The 21,289-nt window shown below is 32.7% G+C and overlaps 1 protein-coding gene and 1 long non-coding RNA gene across 3 annotated transcripts in view; one reads left to right on the top strand and one right to left on the bottom strand.

Annotated features, from left to right (window-relative positions):
- Nucleotides 1-21,289, bottom strand: part of sog (chordin short gastrulation) — a 73,136-nt gene that overhangs the window by 47,440 nt on the left and 4,407 nt on the right. The window contains exon 1 of one of the 2 annotated variants that reach the window (XM_012486251.3): nucleotides 1,611-1,819. The exons of the other annotated variant lie outside the window; for it this stretch is intronic. The gene's annotated coding sequence lies outside the window, so the exon portion shown is untranslated. Of the gene's footprint in view, nucleotides 1-1,610; nucleotides 1,820-21,289 lie in introns of those variants that run through there. 2 annotated transcript variants of the gene reach the window in all.
- Nucleotides 829-6,573, top strand: LOC105735393 (uncharacterized). Its single transcript, XR_001112003.3, has 4 exons — nucleotides 829-926; nucleotides 1,781-2,215; nucleotides 2,916-3,499; nucleotides 5,993-6,573. It is a non-coding gene; the product is annotated as an uncharacterized LOC105735393 (long non-coding RNA).

Here is a 21,289-nt window from a genome sequence, read left to right on the forward strand (position 1 = left end):
GATATCAAATATATGTATATATTTATTCTTCGATTTAAAAAAAAAAAAAAAAAGAATTGCAAGAAAATATAATCATTACTATGAAACTATAATTTGAATATTTAAATAAAATGTAAATAATTATATATAAATTGATTGTTTCAATTGTAAAAAGTATAAATTTCTCAAAAAATATAGAAAAAATTGTTTGTAACGATATATTTTTATCAATACATCTTAAATCTTCATTAATAGAAAAAAAAAATTAAAAAAAAATCAAGTTTCGTTTTTGTAACCTTAGAGAATTTAAGTTTATAATAAATTAATTTATATAGAATTCTCTACGAGGGCCAAGTCGAGATTTAATTATGACCTATTACATCGCGTGCATCCACAGTGAAAAATTCATCGGCATGGCATTCGGTCATTCACGCGACTATATTGCAAGTGAGACAGAAAAAGAAACACGTTACGCAGAAAATAAAAAAGCAGAGAAACAGAAAGAGAAAAGTAGAAGAGAGAAAAAAAATAATTTGCAGACTTTTGTTTTTTCAAATGCATAAAAAGCGCCGATTCGAGATTTCTCATTAGGCCCTTCCCCATTGGGTCGCGAATCAATTTTGTCACTCATCACACTTTAAAGTCACTATTTAATACCCTGTTTCTTCTATTCTTTGCACGCATCTGTCGCGCTACAGTTAAATAACTCGAATGATCGCAAAGCATTTAACCGTCACACGTTTCTCTTTCTTTACAGAGATCGTATGCGCACGCGCGTGCGCGTGCGCATGTAAAAAATTAGAAAGACGAAAGGATCGTTACTTCTCCCCTCCATCCTGTCAATTTCTTCGACGTTTAAGCACAGCAAATGACGATGGACGTCGTGTTCTTGTCGCAACATCCATCAACGAATGAATGCAGTAACGAAGAATTACTGTGCGAGATCGGTTAGTAAAAATACCAGTCATATTATTGAGTGACTTAAGGGAATAAGTGGTATGTGAACCCCCATTGCAAGGATGACCTCATGGTCGTATGAAATTGATGGAAATAAACGAGCACAGGGTTACCGGCGTGATTACTCTTATGACGTTATCTCTGCTACGTTATATTTTTGGACACGTGCGCAGCCACTGTTAATTTCTTGCGCAGCGATTATTATCGCTTGTTATGCAAACGATTAAGCAAACGAACGAGAAAAGTTGCGGCTGTTATACTTTTAGTACATTATTTCAGAAACAAAGTATGTAATTAACAAAAATCGATACTCATTACACAACGTGTATTAGATATGCTTGAAAGAATGAAGAAATTACGTGATATGGAAAAAATTATATTATATATAAATATTGTTTAAAGAATTGTAAACAAAATTATAAGTCAATAATAGTTTAATTTAAACAAAAATAGTAAAAGATTAAAAAATTAAAATATACTACTAAAAGAATATATGAATATATATGTATACTAGATCATGTATAAAACATAAGAGAGAGCATCATTCATAAATCAGAATTTATTTCCATTTATACAGTACTGAGTAATCGATCAAACCACAAAGAATCATTATGAATCAAACCTTATTTCGTTCGAATGTCATCGATTAATATTCGAACACATTAAAATCGTACCATTGGCAGAGTGGCAGCGTCAATCAGGCTTTGGAGACGTCAATTGTGCTTCGTCCTTTAGTCCAACGATTGAAGAACGTCAATTTACATTCTTCGAACAAGCCGAACCTTAACACTTATGATTTGCATTTCTGTATTCTATTCCAAGCAACAATCGAAACTCTTTTCAGATCTAGCAACGTTACACTAACAACAATCCGCTTACGAATGGAAAATGACGTATAATGGCGGCTGTTTCGAAGGGCCCAGCGACATCTAGTGAAGCGAAGGTGGATCATCTTACAAATACAAATACAATCTTACAAATACAAATCGAACCACGTATGAAGAAGGGATAGAGCAATCGTACGAGGCGGTAAATAGATGAATGCGTCGATGGTATATTATACGAGGAGACGATATATTCCATCGTTCACGCCTACGTGATGTCATGTGCACGTCAGAAATGCCGACCTTGCGGCTGCGGCTCAAGTCAGTGCACGCGTAATGCGATGCATTTGTATTGACCAAGCCTTTCGGCCGATCCCACCATTGCTTTGCGCTGATAAGCATACCTACGCTATGCACAACTTATATGCATGACCGAGCATACGCGTGGTATATAGGTATGTATGTGAATTAACTGTATGAAGGATCGTCATTTTTCGCTGATTGTAAATATACAAATCCACATATTTAATTAAATAATATTTTTTTATATTCACAATATAATATTCATAATATTACTTTATTCATAATATTAAATTAATATATTCTATTTTTACTATACATATTTGTTTTCAACAAAAACGTGTTTAATATAAAATTATTCTAAATATATTTATATTTATATTAATATTCATGTTTTATAAAAAAAAAAAAAAAAATACAAATGTTTTGCGTCATTTGCAAAAATATTCATATTTTTTTCACAAAACATAAAATATGAATATTTTTATATTCATATAAATAAATAAATAATAAAATAAATATATATATATATAATTTTATTAAAGATCTATTATTATAGAAAAATAAAATATATTAATATATAAAATTGAGTTTAAAATAATATTGAAAAAATATTATATTTTAATCATATATTGTGGATATATTATAAGATTGAAAATTTCAAAGAAAATTATAAACCTATAAAGAATTATTATAATTTTTGGTATTTGCTGAAATGTTGAATAATTAAGAATATTAAATTTATTATCCTAGAAATAAATAAAAAAAAAAATACCATAATCAATATGAATGAATAAATGAAGATTAATAAAATAATGATCATTGAATGTTCCTTATTTATTGATATTTCTACAGGGAATTCAAGATAACTCATGAAATTCCAAAGGATGAATAGTTCTACAAGCCTTAGTAATGATTGTGACTGAAAAAGGATATTTAGGTCATTGGTAAATGACCATATATTTCAGACCAATCAATGAATCAAGTTTATAAAGGAAGAAAAAAAAAGACAAAGGAAAAAACAAAAAATATCTATCTACATTTTCTAAATTGTACAATATATACTACAATTTTAGATTAGAAGATGTAATTATTAATGATAATACAGTAAAATTAAAACGACAAAAAAAAATAAATCCACATTTGATTCAATAGTCATTTGATTCAAATAGAAATATTAAATTAGATCTTTGCATCCATCCAATTGATCTTTCAAAACATATTTTACGGTGCTATACTAATAGAATTAACTTTTCACATTGCTAATCTACGAGTATCAGAGATAACGTAGCAGGTCGACTTACAACTTTTACGTTTCCGGCGCCAAAAGGATTCCTGTTGCACGTGCCAGACTACTTGGATTAAATAACGTCTACGAAGGTGCGTCGACGTGACACTGCAGTAGTTTACTACACCGCATTATTTTAGACATCAACAGGGTATGTTTTCAGTTTCAAACATTATAGGGATTGTCATAAAAGAATAAATTTAACAGTTTCATCATTGTAAAATAGTTTCACACGAACAGAATAAAGTTTTACTATACTGTTCTGTGGATAATTTTAACATTCATATCACTATTTTACTGTACTAGAGAAAAATTATTCAAACGAGCTCAAAACACAGTTACTTTTAAATACTATATTATAATATTCTAAGGAACTTGTACTATTTCTTGTGTTATTTGTTCAGATATTTCAAAGTTTGTTTTAAACAAAAATAACAACAATATTTATAATATTAATTCTTGTTCAACCAAATAAAAAATGAAATTTTTCTTTCGTTTAAATCATCGTTCGAAAATATTTTTATATTTATTTTTAAAAGATCTAGTCTGCATTATTATTAAATGAAGAATGATAATAGAACAGAAGACGGGAAATAAATAACAATAGCTCATAATATTGCAATTTATCGCAGAATAATCTTCAGAAACCTTCGAGTCTTATTTAAAAAAAAAAAGATTGCGGCTTAATCTTATCAACTTAATAGTTATCAACAATGAGAGAAAAGAATAATTTTATATCAAGTCGAAAATTGTCTAACTTAGAAATTTTGCATTATGAAACTGCCAACTTTGAAATTTCATATCTCTAAAAAGATTGTGCAATGAAATATTAGTTAAAAATAACAAACAAAATACAATATATATGTAGACTTTTAGAATTAACAAAAAAAAAATCATTTGTTTCAGCTAGAATTTTGGCCAAATTTATCATTGTAAATTTAGCAATTCGCACGTGACAACGCATCGTATCTCTTTCCTTGTTTTTTGAATTCAAAACGACTAAGACAGATCCTTCTTGTGGATCGATTCTTAACCATATTATTGTGGGGACGCAGTATAAGATTTTATCTGAAGTATGCCTAAAAAATGCCCAACGTACGACAAATTATTAATTAAAATATTCTCAAGAGTGTCAATTATCTGAGACAACCGGTCGATATGTAATAAATATTGCAATTAATAATAATTTTTTAAAAATATTTCATTTGAAACGAATCGAGTATATTACGCAAAAATCGCTAGAAAAATCTGCACAACAATGCATCGCAATCATTATATTATAAACGAATCGATAAAACGTGAAGAAACATATCTTCACAGATTTATATAATTAAATTATATTTAAAATATCTATACGTATTATACCTTATACGTTTACCACTAGGGAATTTTCAATTTCACGAAACAAAAAGTTTGTCACTTACCGGCATTCTATTGAGTCAACAGTGTTGGAAGGATGCCAAGCCTTAAAGCTGACTTAAATCAAATCTGTCCAATGGATGATCCGCCATCGGCGAGTGGCTCATTCGTACTACTGTCAAGCTCACGCTGGCACGTGTCAAATTCTCGAGCCAAGAAAACTGACCGATTGAGTCGAATACTTCTCGTCGTGCCCTCCCTCGCTTTCATTTGTTCAATATAGGCGGCTCATATCTTCTCGCCGAGAGATTGCTGATAGACGCGTTAAAAACGGTAGCTAATTCAGTGCAGAAAGTTCTCGATCTGTGGTTGTTTTTACGCGCGAAAAACAAATATGCTTCTATCAAATCTTTGATCGATAATAATTTTTATTTGTGCGATATTATAAAATCATCCACAATTAATCTTAAATTTTTATCAAAAATTGATTTTTGTATCATTATAACTTTATCACGTGATTGAAACCTTTTTTATTTTGAAAAACAGTTTTTTTTTTAAGTTTTATAAGTAGTTTTCTCATTTTCTAAAAGTTGACATGTAAATAAATATATTGATTTTTCGTTTTATTATCTTTCAAATGATAGTAAAATAAGCCAAAACACATGGTGCATATATGGAAATTATTATTGTAGTAAATATGTTATTATATTTGATAAATTTTGATAGGAAAAAAACTGGAATAAATTTCTAAATAAATAATTTTTAAGTAAATAATAAATTATTATCATTAACTAAAATTATGTCTAGAAAAATCATTAAAATCTATAAATAAATATCGTATTTTATAATCCTATATTACTTTGATATTAATAAACAGATCGATAAATTAAATTATACGATCGCGTTAAATCGATACTTGTTTTATCGGTTTAAATAAATACGAATTGCCGCATCAACCGTTATGAAAACATGAAATTATTCAAATTTCCAGCTGTTAACGCTGGGGCGACCATTAAATCAACTATCGATTTATAAAGAGAAAATAGGAAAGGGGTTAAAAAAAAAAAAAAAAAAGAAAGAAAAAAGACTGGTAATGACACATAATAATCGTTCCTCGGTTGTAGAGGCGGATACGTTTATTGCTATGCCGAGGATAGATATATGTTTAGTTATAGGTTAATGTGACAACGTTCAGCAGATAGATTTTTTTTTTTTTTCTCCTCCCGGAGGAAAAACGACATTGAAAATCATTGGGAAAAATTAATCTGGATTCGTTTCACGATAGGAAGTACCACGCCTACGAGATAACAAGAAATCATTCGATGATCTACGACGACTATGCGGAGATAATACCAGCTTTCCCCCCTGGTTCTCTATTAGGTTCAACGGCGCGAAGGCAGACGCGGCGAGAAACGCGACGATGAATAATACATTCCACTCCGCGCGGCCTGAAGAACGTTCCTCCAATTGAATTGGAACGGCAATCGATCGGCTACTGAGAATTAGAAGAGGCTGCGAGAAATTCTGTCCAAGGATGCCAACCAGATCTCTGGATTGTTCCGTGTCTTTTTGTACAATCTTAACAAATTTCCCGTATATTATATCGATTTGAAGCAAGAGAATATTCAATTTCTTAAATTTCATGAGAATTTTTACAACTTTTTGCAAATTTATCGATGATCGGTGAAAGTGAAAATTTAGAATATTAAAATGTTTTAATCTTAGATATGTATTAAAGTACGAAATTCGAAAAGTTTATAAAATATAAAAATTTTATAGATTAATAAGAATTAGAAATTTTTCAAATCTAAGATTTGAAAATTGAAAAAATTGGAGGTTTCAGGAATTTTAAGAAAATTGTAAAAAATTGTGAAATTAAAAAATTCAGAATTTTTAAAAAAAAAGAATGACGAATCTTCTAATTTATGATTATCTGCTTTGATTACTGTATAAGAAACTGAAGAAAGAAAATAAGATGATTTGAGTAAAAATCGAAAACCTACGATTTTTGAGTAAAAAAATAAAATTCTACATTCTACATTATTGCTCCTCATTTCGTTCCTTTATTACTTATTTTACTTTTAAAATCTTTTATAAGTCGATATTTACAATTATTTATAATGACGGAAAATTGTCATTCTACACAAAGAATGAGATAATGTATTCCCGTATTTTTCCTTAGGAAGAATCATAGAATTCCATGCACCAGTACGGATTAATCAAATTACGTAGAATTCCACGGGAAAGCACATAGCTACAGGCTTCATTCTCAAGGTTCTATGGAAGACTGTTCGCGCACAGTTCTGGCAATCTCGTTGCAGATGAAAGATAACCAACGACTAATCAGAGACGGCGATTCATTTGAGGAACATTTAGCAGGTTCCGATAAAACGGCTTTGATCATTACCGAGAAACTGTATTTCGAACGTAATTTAACCATGCGTCATGATTTTTCTATGAAAATCTGCAACGCGCGATGGAAAACTTAGAAAAAAACGTAGAACGTGATTCGTATGATGTAACAACTAGACCATCTTGAGCGATTCTCTTACGGCTATTCTTAATATAACGATCGATACAAAAAAATTTAAAGTCCAGAAATCTTATATTATCGATCAAAAAAAAAAAAAAAATCACGATGCTTATCGAACTGTTTGAATAATTTAAAACGGTTCAATTTACACAAGAGCAAAAAAAAAAAAAAAGATATAAAAGAAAAAATCGCAAAACTCAGTCGATATTATCGAGCCAGGCAAAAAAATGAAATTCTCTGAAGTCAAATTTTTCCATTTTTCTGTAAGGGTATCGATAATAAATCATGGAATCTCGTGAATAAAATCGGTAACCGGTTTCACGCGCGCGAGAACCGGTAAAAAAAAAGAAAAAAAAAAAAGAGGGGAAAAAAAGGAAGAAAAAGATCCGGCGATGATTCCTTTTGAACCTTTCTGAGCAGTCTAATAACAACGGATTAACGATGGGGGAGATACATCGGTAAATCGTAATCGCACAATCGCAAGCGAGAGATCGTCTCCAGATTCCACGAGTCCCCGTGAGAATCAGACTTAAGGAGCACGTGGGAACTAAAAAGGCTAGGTTGCGCGCGCCGGTAACTTGGCAAACGCCAACCGAACGACGATCGAAAAGCCTCGCGCAGCTAATGTCTTCCATCAAACGGGATTCATCTCTGTAAATCATCCGTGACGCTCGTATTCGACTCACGTACTATACCTACTTAATGTTCAGGATATAAACTTTCGACTGGGTTCGCATGCCGGTGCATTTTCACCTTGGCTCGTGGCCGTTGCTTTAAAACCCGCCAGGCACGTACGTTGCGTGCACTTACGAATAAAACAACGAAGAACGGCAAATGTCACGGTAAAACCGGGAACAAGGAGATCCTTAAAAAAAAAATAGGTCAACGCGATGGAATTAATTTCTTCCTCTTCTTTCGTTTCAAACATTTGCCTTAGAACATTTGAATTTAGAAACAGTACTTTTCCAAGTTTGTCGCGCACGCGTTATATTTCGTGCACGAAGCTAACCTCAAAATATATATTGGACAATTTTAGAAAGTGATGGTTTGCTATACTATCGTTCTATCATCCGTAATTGATACAATTAAAAATAAATGCGAAATAATGAACGAACAATATTCAAATAATATCAGAATTATATATTGCACGATAAATGATTTTTAAAGTGACGCGTGCTCGTTGATACGCAAAAGAATAATAAAGAGTTACTTGTTTACGAATCACCGGATTCACCAGCAGCATTCACGGAGAAATCTAATTGCGACGAAATACGATGAACATCACCACAGTTGCAAAGCAACAAAAAAGATAAAAGAGGAATGAAAAAAGGCGATACATCGAAGTAAGGGAAGGACAAAGGGAAAGAGAATGAAAGAGGGAATCGAGAGTGGTTGGTTCACACGATCCAATCGCATCGAGACTTCTCGTCTCGCTTTCGATACTCTCCCCTCCCCTCCTCCTTCTCTTTCTTCACCATTTAGAAGTCATGTCGGTAGCGGTGTACTTTGTTTTTTCTTTCCTGTGACTTGTTACAGAAACGTGACGAGCTCAGGCAGAAAAACGGAAGGCCAGAGTCTTTTTTTCAGAATTTCGATTATACGATCGGTAAACTGTTGACGAAAAGAATAAAAATGTTAAGTTTGAATAGTGTGTAAACGAGTATAAAAAAAAAAAAAAAAAAAAAAACAGACGATACATGACGATTTCGATTTCTAGTATGGTATATTCGAAAAAATATAACGTGACTTTCATAAAGATTTCGCTTAAACAAACAAACACTTGTGGCTATGCGTCAATGATTATGGTAATTTCAGTTGAAAAGAACAATAGTAGTAGAATCGTAATTTACCACTTTGTATTCTATTAGGCAAAAACTCTATAGGCGTCCGTTGGTCACCGCCAATCTGAAATTTCCATGCATGATAATAATTCTAATCACATGAAATTATGCAATGATAGATGACGACATGTACGTCTATTTATTTATGAACGAGGCCTTGCAAAAGAATCCAAGTTTGCACAGGTTAAAAAAGAAAGAAGAAAAAAGAAAGGTAAACCGTTTAAGGATATCACGTTTTTACAATAAATATTCCATGAGCATGGAATAGCGATAATTTTGTTTCAACAGCGCACAACGGTCGAAACTGCCCAATCTATACGCAACATGAAACCAGACTAATGTAACGGTTATTTACCAACGTAGACAAATCGCATGCTATCGATTATTTATACGCGTGTTTGTAACATTAAAAACACGAACCTTCCAGGAACCGAAAGAAGTTCAATCCTTCCTAGGTGGCAATACAAAATTTTATACGCTAACAAACGATACGTACCACTACGTGCAATGATTTCTAACGTTTTCTAACAGACGCCACCTAAACGTGCATCACTCTTTTTCGTTTCCTGTAATTCTCTAACACCGAAACCGAAATTTCAATGTGACTGAGAAAGATTCGATCGTGAACCTTTACGACACAAAGTCTAATTTATCGTTGGTCATGTTCTTTTGTGCCAACAATGTTTGGCTATAACGATGAATATATGCTGTTCACGTAATAAAACGAAATGATGGTATAGTAAATTGGATTACCGTTTGATGTCTCGGGATTTCGAATGATTTCGAGTATACGTTTAAAAATATATATATATATATATATATATATATATATATATATATATATATATATATATATACATATTTCATGCTATATTTCAGTCGAATCACGTATTTGACCTTTTATCAACTCACTAAAAATGTATCTATTTTATCTGGGATTTTTACTACTTTCTATAGAAAAACTAGTAACAACGGAAACGTATCCACATACTTGTTATTAGAATTATCACAATAATAAAATAGACGATGGAATGGATCAAAAAAATTCAGACATAATCAGACGAAATTGATCATTCAGAAATTGTTAGGTTGAAATTTTATGTAAGAAATCAAATATTTTCTTTTTTTAAATTAAAAATTAAAGCATAAAACTTTTGGGATCTCGAGTAATACAAGAGTATCGTAACGAAGCTCGATCCCACCCGATCCTACCCGATTGTATCCGATTTCACACGAATTTTTACGAATTGTTCCGAAGTTCGGGCAAGATTGTTATATACTCCTAATAATCACAGTTAGTTACGGAATGCACGAAATAGAACTGATTGTATCGTTGTTTCGATCAACCATCATTAGTTATTTATTCATAAACGAAATGAGGATATAACTTTTATATTATCTGCTCTACGAAACATTATATTAATCAAGAAATAATACTAATAAAATTCATATGAAAAATGATATTCATTTTTTTTTATAAATAAATTATAATTATTTACACAAATTTAAACTTAATATTTATATATTAAAAATCAACATTCGTAAAAGATTAAATATTAATTTTAATTCCAACAAAGGCAGAGAAGGAGAGGACAAACTGTAACTTCGGATACCGGTTGAACTATTTAAATAAATAAGACAAAACTTATTTTTTAAATTCATTTTCCTATTTTACATTTCACATTCTCGTTCACCAAGTTCAGACACAACCACAGACATCACGCAGAGAAAGGTAAGAGGCCTTGAGACCGACTGATAATTACTAGCAAATATTTGCTTCAAGATTACTCATTCACCGAATTTAAATACATTCTTTACATTCACTATATCCATTATGGAGATACCTTGGCTCTCTGTACACTGTATATTCCATAATCTAATGGTATTAGAATAGCAATGTGTATTGTATGCTTTTTTTATCGATCGAAATTGCACAGCACGTAATGTAAATTGCACGTATTACGCTGGTAATTTCTTCTTCAGTCCATAGTGGTGTTAAATATGAGACAATTGCTTACATAATAATAGACCATTAATAACCCAGATAGAATTAAAGCCCACAGTTTATAGTTTCATTTGGTTACAATATGTCTCAACTTGACACGATCATTCGTGAATATCAATTTTCAACCATGCTTTCCCGCTCTTCCTCCACGTTAAATGTAAAACGCGACAACAAACATTCTGTCCGCAATTACTTCACTCAAATTATAGAAGACGTTGCGAGTGAATTTCTCCCGCCACTTAAACGAAATTAACGCATTCTTCCCATACGATGATCACCTACAATACGGTCACACGTATCTGCATACAATGTCGAATGCCGCTGGCGTCATTGTTGTCCCGTCCCGCAATTAGATTCGTCCGATGCTTTACATGTCATTTATTTACTTGTCATCCAAATTGCATACTTAAACTCGCCCACATAAACATGTTGTCCCTAACTTAAATGTTGTATTTAATATATAAAAACAATTACAAAACTTGAAAGTGTTATATATAATTTTAAATAAAAATTAGACGTGTTATTCTATTATCTATTCTATCCTCTAGCTTTCAATATGACTCGTTTCGTTGAGTTTGATGCAAAGTTTGATATAAAGGAGTAAAATCGATAAATAAAAAAAAAAAGAAAAAAAATAATCGTAGATTTACGATGAATATTCGATGTTAAAAAGTATCACGATAAATATTCTAGATAAATAATTATTGATGAAGTAATTCACGTGGTTGGATAATCTTGCAAGTCAGTGCCTGTATCAACTGAAAGGGTAATAACATGATGACTCTAACGGATCACGTGTGAACTAAAATTGGTGTTATTCGCCAACTATTAGGAAAGATGAATGACGTGATAGCCGGTAGACCGCAAGATAGTGCAGTATCATCACGTGTCATCATATGTTTCTAATGAATACGCTGTCCCGTCTACAAATTGCAATATTATAATAATATCTCTACCAGAGTGACGTGGTACGAGAATCAGAAGTGTTACAATGCTACATTGTGACAACACGATCAATTATCTACACGAACTATTCGCTGGGCAAAGATTTCAACTCAACATTATTTCTCCAACTGCTTGAATTGAACTTTTAAAAATTTACTCCGATGGTAATTCAGTTTTTTAGATAATTTATTCTAATCTGGCGATTGGAAAATAACTCGGGCAGGATTAATCGTTGAAAGCGTTAATGCTAAAAAATTGATATCAAAACGTGACGGAATTCATCGGATGCAAAACCACACCTAAACAGTGTTCCGATAGGTAATACGAGCGGACATGCTATTTTGTGTATCCTGCCGTGCCCCGTCCGGTCTGTATGATTTCAATCATCGATCAGATAGTATTATATCTCTAGAGTCTTAATGAGCGGTTCCACACTTTCATCCACGCAAAACGCTTGCGTAATTCTATTTATTCTAAAGATTATCATCTTTCACGCGCAAACAAATCAAAAGTTTGAAATATAAAGAAAATTCAAATTTCTCATTTTGTCATATAACAAAGGCATTATTGTCAATATTGATACGTTTCTTTTCGCTCGATTAATTTTTTTGATTTTCGAACTTTGATAAATTTGTTTCGATAAAAAAACCTACCGATTACGCTCGTTTCTTCTTCTTTTTTTTTTTTTTCTTCTTTATCGATATATTTCCAAATGCAAATTTCTTGGGATTATCGGTAAAGTGAAGTAGAGGAATGGTGGAGTCGAAGGGAAAAAGATGTCGAGGATTCGTCGTAGCGCGATTTGATGCGCGATACGGTTTTCTACGCTTGAATGCGATTGCGAAGCAATGTGAAACGAAACACGGAAAAAACGCGATCAGCTCGCGCGCATGATAGACAGAACATGAAAGGGAGGAGTGAAACGAAGAAACCATTCGTGGAGGTGGTGGTAAATCGTTTTGTGTCTGCAGCCCGTCTAAATATACGCGGTCCTCTCCTCGGTAATGCAGCCTTTCTTGCACGAGAGGGAAGAAGAGAGAGAAAGACAGAGAGAGAAAGAGAGAGCTAGCCAACAACGACTGCCTTAGCTTTTAAAGAAATCTCTTTGTACTGATAAAATGCAAAAATTTTAGACCGAAATCCGTAAAGTGAGAATGGCCTGTGCGCGCATTCAGGCAAAAACTTGGAAATTTGGGATACAACGCGTGAAACTGCCATATGTGAAAAATTCACCCGGTTTACTCGCTTAGAAGGCATGTGTACGGATCACGGGGACGGATTTCTTAAAATAAACAAGCGCGAGATATCGTGTTTCCGAAGTATTCGGGCAAGTCAAAACATCGCGCGACACTTGTGTTTATCATATCGCCATTTTCCTGCAAATAACCTCACTTTCAATGACAAACAATACGCTCGCCACTTACTTTACTACGCTACACAAACGATGAACCGATGATGAATCAATACTCTAATAGATGTGAGTGCTTGCTTTTTTTTTTTTTTTTTCAATAAATTAAAAATAGCGCAAAGTCTCTCTAAATAAATAATAATCCTTTAAATTTAATACGATTCGAATTTATTACGCACACGTTTTCATATTCAAATGATCTAACGTTTCCAAACGATTTCACTTGGACCTATGTCTGTGACTCGATTCCGGTTATTCTGATTTAAACCGTAACTTTGACTTGACCAAGTTATTTTAGATTACACGAAACGCAAACTATTTCTCGACAGTGCCAGTTGTATGGAATCACAAGTCTACACCGAGAATTCGTTTCTTTTATTTTCACACTTCTTCAAAGCATTCACGTGCCGGTGCCGAACGCAAAGAGAGACCTATTCATAAATCGAGAGGCACGTCCCGGCAAAACACACGTGACTCGACGTATGATCCTTTGAGATGTGCTGAGTTTCGCGCATTCCTCTCTATATAAATTCTTTGGCTCGAGCCAAGTGGATATAGATGTCTATATATTTGTCATGCGATTAACCGTGCCCGCGCGACGTTGAGTAGCGTGATTAACACTAGCTACCACGTGAGCCCTGATACATATACTATGGAGAAAGAAACGAATCCGTTGAAAGTACTTGTATTATATACAATAGCCGGTGTATCGGTTTTCCTGCATTAACTGCTTTGTTTAACGTGGCAAGCTTTTCTAATTTATCCGCAATATTTTTATATATTATATATAATTACAATTAAATTAAATGGAAAATATAAAAGTATAAAATAAAAAATTAATTATTATTTTCGAAGCTGTATAAAAAAATATTGCAAGTATAAATATGTATAGATATTTTAAATAATGGATTGTACGTTTAAAAAATTCATCGATGCTTTGACAAAAGCAAACATTCGTGTCTCTTCATCTTTAAAGAGTGAAAAATAAGATAATGTCTATACGAGAAATTAATCTTTCTTGACGTATGATTCGTAACGTTCCAATAGCACAAAATATGTGTATAAATTTCTGTGTAAGTAAATCTACATCGAAATAGAATAAAATACTTTTTATTAAAAATCACGCTAAATACTAACGAGTAAAAAATCAATGATCGAAAAATTATGTTGAATTCAATATAATTTAAAGAAGATCTGTGATCTATCTCCCTTTGGCGAGAACAAAAATAAAATACGTGACAACCATCAGAGTCAGTTCAGGGAAGTGGGAAAAAGATATAGAAAGCGTTCAACGCGAAACCGTTCTAGAACGTCTAATATACGTCACATCGACAAAAATGAAATACGGCACCGAGAATATCGCGGTGCAAAAAATATCCCAGACGCGTCGCTAGACGAATCAAATGACCGCCCATGCATTTCACGCGATCGTTTATTCCAACTCGACTGAAGTTAGACGAGGAGGATATGAAGAGAGGAAAAGGGAAAGCAGGAGAAACATGGAGAAACAGAAGACATTGGTCATCGTGTTTATGCGTTGTAACGTGAGAAACAGTTACATTTGTTCAACTGATTTCGAGAATTAAAAATACGTCCAAGCTTTCGTAAGGAGGTCGATATATCAAGGACAATCGTGCCTTATTTATTCGACCGCGCTCTATTATTGGATTTGAACTCAACTGACAATAGGATCGAAATGGGCATAATAGAATTTACATTGTAGTCATTATTGACGCGATGATGCGTGCACGCCATCGAAAACGTAACAGCGTTTACAATGATTAGCCGCTCAAAACGCGCTGGACCGAAGAAAAATGGCTTATTTCATAAATAACGCTTCCGATGTAACGATGTAATAAATTGAAGATTGAATAATCGCTTTCAACGCGTTCTATTGCAAACAAAATCTTACTTATAGGATGTTATGCAAGGATGTATTTCGATAAATCGATTAGAATAATTATACGTTAATAAATTTTTAAAAAAGAATTTTCAAAAAAAGTCTGAATAAGATATTTAATTTTATTGAATATTTAGTAAAAATAAAGTTAATGATAAGAATAAAGATCTTATGAAATAACTCTTAAATTTCGTTAATTATGAAATTATCATCAATCTTGAAGTTTTTTGAAAGCTATATAAAAAAAAAAATAATTTACTAAAAATGATTAATCAAAATGATTGATTTTTCGATAAGAAAAACAATCCCTATCTCGTTGGTATTTCATACCATCTGAAAAAAAAATCTTTGGTTAAATACATACATATACTATAAATATACCAACTACATATGATACGAGTGTTCCATAAATCACTACGTACATGAATTCCAATGAGTGAGAGCTGCTGATTTGCGTCAATCAGCATCGATGAAAAACGAGGTAACAATTAAAATTGCGGAATGTACATGATGACGTTCTATTCCTCGATTAAAACACAATGGGTATAAACGTGATATTCTTATTCGAAGCATGCGTCGATAATTGGATATCGCGCGACTTTCGAAATTTGCCAAATGGCAAATTTATTAACATAATTGGTCTTATTTTTTGTTAAATAATCGAAAAAAAAAAAAAAAGAAGAACGAGAGCAACACACACAGATAATTGATCTTGAATTCATAGGCAAATCGAGAAAGAACGTATTCGTAGGAAATAAAAAGCTTTATGGTGAAGGGACTATTACTCGAGACGTTTGACACACGAGAGCATGCGCGCCTGTCGCAACAATGTATCGTCACCCTTTTTCCACCATTGTGCGAGTGCTGCGCTCTCTTCCCTCTACAAGGGCAAACTACTCGCTTTACGAAGGTGGTAAGCCTAGTGGTAGGCCTTGGTCTCACCGCGAATCGACGAATAGCAAGAGCCGAACCGTCGGGCGCACGCATTCGCGTGATGAGCAACGCCAGAGGCAGTCGGTCGCGTTTTACCTACTTTAAAACATACATCGGCTCACTAAACTTCTTTAACACACAACGGCCACGTTGTCTTCGTGGCTGCGGCCAATTAGCCGCATATCGTGTAGCGAGAATCGCGATGAATGTGCGAGTAACTACGAGAGGGGGTCTCGAGAAAGAGATAGAAAATTATGCCGCACGTGAATAAAATTCATTTACGTGAGACCTTAGGAAACTTTTTTAGCACGCATCGCTATGAATAGTTAATTCTTTGAAATCCCATAAAGTTTGAAAGAAATCGATAGGATCGATAATATATTTCTACCATGTCTTTTAATCTTTTTGCGTGAATCATATTATTTTTATTAGCTAATTGTTTAGATTAATTTTTATATATCAGGGAAATTATATACATATATGTCATGGAAATAATTGAAATAACACAAAGGAATAGCTCTCCCGGAAGTTGTCTGGTTGGATACCAAGCACCGAGCATCGATTATTTCTTGTTAAACATGCTGTAGATTTCAAGGTGACCTTCATTTCCTTTTCTTCCATGGAATGCCACATTTTTTGTGTCTCGAGTGCAATAACAGTTACGGAGAGAAGACAGGGTATGCAGCAAGATATTATCAAGGTTGTACATTGAAACTCATACATTGATTTGTAAATTAACGATGTTATATGTAATGATATATGTACGTATAATATGGACAATTTTGAACATGTTCTAAATATAAATATCTACATTGTATTAGCAATGGAACACATGTTAACTTCGGTAATGAGTACAAAAAATAATTTTTTTAAACACATGCGTGTCCAATAACGTTTCAATAACTTCGAATAAAAACATGAAATGTCAATCAAAATCGGCGTTGCATGTCTTACGCTCACACCCAGTTCTGACCTTTCCGCATCGATCGCTTGTTCCACCTTAATTATCCATTTCTCCAGTTTATTTAGTCTCGATAAATTCTCGATCAACAACCCTTGCCCCGGGCGGTATTCAGGTAGGTCTTACTCTCTAAAGCCGGCAAGTTGTTCCCTCTTTCTCTCTCTCTTTTTCTCTCTCTACGATCCTGTCGCGTATCTGGAATGCTCGTGTGAGGTCGCGGCAAGCGCATTAAGCCATGGTCCGTGCATGAAACCCACCGTCGTTCAGCGTCGCCAAGCCGGCAATAAAGACTAATTGAGATTAGCGCCGGCCGTGCCACGTTAAGCAGGTGGCCGCCTGAGAAAAAGAAAGCGGGGAAGATAGCAAAATAGGGACAGAGATGTCACGATGAGACACACGTTCCAAGTTTCGCTATCATGGTATATATGTAATACTGTTCCGACGGATGTTGGACACGGAATGTTCCAATGAACGACTTAATTCGCGCAAATACATGATCCATCGGCTGGAATAAAGTTTACAAAAAATAAAATTAATGCGATCTGAAACGAGAGAAGGCTGAGGATTGCCTTGGCTAATTGAGATAGGTAGATTAGGTAGATGCAGGTTTACGGTGGGGTACTCTCGATACAAATGCCATCTGTGGTATTATATGATACATTACACTGTGTTTACTGATTAATGTCATGTTATATGCAGGAAATACTAATATGATTTTTCTGCCAGGAAAATGTGCATATTTACTTCCTCATATATACTCGGTAATGTAAAACGCATATAATAAGACGCATAAAAAAAAAATTATTTGTCGTTAAATAATTTATAATAGAAAATAATTTTGAAAGTTGAAATGTGAAAAGTTTGCATGCCCTTGTTAAGCTACTATCTTAAGTATTGAGGGATTGCAAAACGCTTCCTCTCATTATCTTATAATCCAATTTCATTCAATTTATTTTCTAGGCAATTATCTTTAATAGCTATTTAGTTTGAAATTAAAGATTAAGTACAAAAAAAACATGGCTTTGACTCATCTGAATTTGTGTGTACAACGTGTTTGAAATCAACTGGTGGGTAATTCACACGGAAATTATCAGGATCGACAGGTAGTCGTGTATTTTAGCCTCACGGCTACCAGAAATCAATCAAGATAGGTCAGGTAGGTATCTACAAATGTGTTTACTAACTGGATCTCTTAGAGATTTGTATTCTGCCGAATGGGATCGATTAGCGACAAGAGCATTTTACAACTAATCCAATTTTAGTTTCTTCTCTTTACAAACGATCCAAACATATTTCTAGAACATCGGATGTTTCCTCTTATTACACGTATGGCTGTAATTAGTTTATGTTACTGTTAGTTTAATTGTATCAGAGATTTAAAGGAAACTAAACCTAGAAACCATTTGCCATTTATTATGGTTGAGACTTCCTTCATAGATTTTCCCCGGAATATGGTTATCCTTGGACAACGGAAATCAACTAGATTTTCCTGGAAAATTCGCACAAATATCGCTGTTTTCCTAATATTGATTGAACATGTGAAAAGAATCTTTTTTTAATGATTTCTCATTTACCACAGTTACACCATCGAAAAAGAAAAATATATTGTGGTCATTTTGTTCGATAAAAAAATTATATATATTATTGCGTTCGAAATTCGTTATGCTAGATTTACACGAGACGGAGACGTTTGAAAGACACAGTAATGATCGGTTAATTTGCTTCACGACGAGATATCGTTGCTCCCGTTTTTATTGTTGTCATGATAACCGAATAAAGTGCTGCACTGTGTGATGTCACTGGTGATAAAGCAGTATCTAGAGACGATTTTTATTCTCGTCACCGCAATTTTTGCAATAGACTTGGCGCCAATGATTTTCATGTTCCATTTAGACCACGCCATGAAATACGGTTTTTGACGTGGCGGATTCTATCCAATGTATAGGCAACGTAACTAGATAAGGCAGCGGAGCCATGGAGAGCAAGTACAAAACGAGAGTAAGAAAGCCACTAGAGGGAGAAAGAAATAGGGCAGAAAGAGAGGCCACAGACGATACTGGATTCTGCTAGATCCTTATAAAGAAGAAGAACGAACTACTTTAGATCTCTCTTCGGAACGATCCAAGTTTCATGTCGCAGATCGTGTTAAGTCACTACTTGTCCCACTCTTTCGATGAATTTTTTCATTTGTTGCAAAAATTTCGTTAAGAATTTTTGTAAAATAGATCGTAATAATGGTTCTTATGAATATATAATTCTAATTTTTAAAATAATATCGATAAAAGAGTATTTAAATTTAATAAAAAAAAAAAAAAAAATTAGAAGAGTTAAAATATCATGCATATTTGCAAAATTTTTACGAATATCTTTACAAATATTACAAAACTATAAAGAATCACTTATAAAAATCATAATTATCATCTACACATTGGAACACAAAACTTTTTAATCTCAAAAAGACGAAATAAAAGTTTCAATTTATCAATGACGTACCCTCACATATCGACTCCATTTTGCTTTACTTTGAACAAATTCTCAAGATATACATTTTGCAAAAATATTATGCAATTATGCGACAAATACCGTGTAATAATAAACAGAATCTATCGTAATGGAATATAACGTTTTAAATAGTGTGTCTATAAAAAATTTCACAGACTTCGATATAATATTTCTGGCATGTGCCGGCTTATCGTGATACAAAAGTAAAAGTAAATACATCGATAGTTCGTCGGCAGATTCTAAAACTAATTTTAATTGAAAAACATCGTATCAATTCAGCCTCAGTTATCGACAGAAAACTTATACTTGTATCAATAAATAATAAGTATTACACTAAAATGTCTTTAAAATCATTATTTAATGTTTTGATATACATATAGTAATATATACACATTTAATACATCTGTATTATATATATAGCATACAGATATACCTAATATCAATTTAATTAATTAGATCGTATAAATGGTAGTCTTCGATTTTCCTCTATTAAAAGCAACGATAGAAACTCCGTTTATTTTAACTTTGTGAGCATGTAATACATATGTTTTATTATATTCTATTAATCTTTATACAAATATTCGCGAAATTATAATGGCTGAATCAAAAATGAAGGATCATATTAATAAATTCTAGCTTATACAATTTTTATTTTCTAATTAACATTATCATCGATGAAAATGATCCAACCATTAAACTTCAGAATCGATTCAATTTGAGGATTTAATAAATTGAATTTATTTATCTATCTAATTTTCAATAGATTGGTTGAAATAGTAATGATTTTTGAAAATTTTACAAGATAAACACATTTCTAGTATCATACATCAGATTTTATTAAATAATAATGCTAACACTATTCTTGTTTCAAATAAATTCTCATCATAATATATCATTGAATCTTTTTGTGTTTTGAATTTAGATACACAATTTCAGTTTTTTTTTCTTCTTTTTTAATCACGATCATATGTTACAATATGTTATATTAATCTATTAATATTATAATTAATAAATTAAATTCAATAGCATCTAGAATTTTATTGGAAGCGGATCAATTTGTTTCATTGATATATATTTAAATATAAATATAATCAATTGTTCATTATTTATAGAATGACAAAAGCATGCTTTGATTCGATTGGAAACTCTATTTGAGAATATTTAATTTATATGTTTTCGCTTAAATTTTATTTTATTTGAATAAATTAAATAGATTAAAAATAATTATAGAAATTATGAAAGCTTTCTCATTTACAATCAATAAATCACAACGACATTTTCATCGATAAAGTAACGTGCACGATATTAGATATCTCATACTCTTTCTAACTCTTACAGGTTTGGGGTCAACGTATAGTTCCGAAGTTGTTCAACTCGAACGTAAACCGCTTACGGTATGTGGATGCAGTTAAACGAGTTATTGGTTGTTCAGATATACGTGTAATTTAAACGATGCGGCAGAAAAGAAAATTACTACGCAGCCCCCACGGCTTGATTCGCGTAACGAAGTCGATGTTCGAAACGCGTCGCCGCAAAAATGTCAACGCGACGAGC

This window comes from Apis florea, unplaced genomic scaffold, assembly GCF_048593485.1.
Source record: "Apis florea isolate Af1SG1 unplaced genomic scaffold, ASM4859348v1 contig_3493_pilon, whole genome shotgun sequence".
NCBI classification, from domain to species: Eukaryota; Metazoa; Arthropoda; class Insecta; order Hymenoptera; family Apidae; genus Apis; species Apis florea.